This window comes from Octopus bimaculoides, chromosome 19 (genome assembly GCF_001194135.2).
Source record: "Octopus bimaculoides isolate UCB-OBI-ISO-001 chromosome 19, ASM119413v2, whole genome shotgun sequence".
Classification (NCBI taxonomy): domain Eukaryota; kingdom Metazoa; phylum Mollusca; class Cephalopoda; order Octopoda; family Octopodidae; genus Octopus; species Octopus bimaculoides.
The window spans coordinates 5,025,076-5,025,944 of record NC_068999.1 but is presented as its reverse complement, the minus strand read 5'-3'; positions in this window follow the sequence as shown (position 1 = coordinate 5,025,944).

Below are 869 nucleotides of genomic sequence, written 5' to 3'. Positions count from 1 at the left end.
CATATACCAATAAATTAATTATTATCAATTATAATAAATATTTTTATTGTAGTTATCATTATCTTCATTATTATTATCTTATTATTTTAATTATTATTATTATTATTATTATTATTATTCAAGAGACCTCATGTTAGAAATTATATATATATATATATTTTCTTTTTTTTTTCTTTTGGAGAAAACAAAAAAATGAAATAAAGATAAATTAGTAAAGTGTGAAAAGTACAAAAAAAAAATTACAATTAAAAATGTTTAATGATATCGTTATCACAATACTTTTAGGTTTGTTTTTCTTGTTTTTTTTTTCCGTTTATTTTTTTTTGGTAAAATATAAAAAAAAATATTTTATTTTATCACAATAGTGCATATGTGTGAGGATGTGTATGTACGTGTGTGTGCATGTGTGCGTGTGCATGCATTATATGTGTGTGAGAGAGATAAGTTGTGTGACTATATATATGACAATGTATATGTTTGTGAAACAGTGAGAGCTTGTGTGTGTGTGTGCATGCATGTATGTCTTAATATGATAGTTTAAGTGTGAGAATGTGTATGTGTAAACAAGAGATAGTGTATATGTGTGTGTTGATAAATATGTGTATGGATGTGTGAAGGTGTATATAATATATATGTACATGTGTTTTGACGAAAAATCTAATGTCCCTGGAAATACATCGCTTCAACCACCACCACCTCCTCCTCCTCCTCAGTATATTACTGGTATTTATCTGATTAACTGTTCCCCCATCCATTAGAAGGAAGAAAAGCAAAAACTGATCTGGCAGTGTTTTAAGTGTGTGTGAGAGAGAGAGAAAGAGAGAGAGAGAGATGGGGGGAGGGAGAGAGAGAGAGAGAGAAAAGACAAT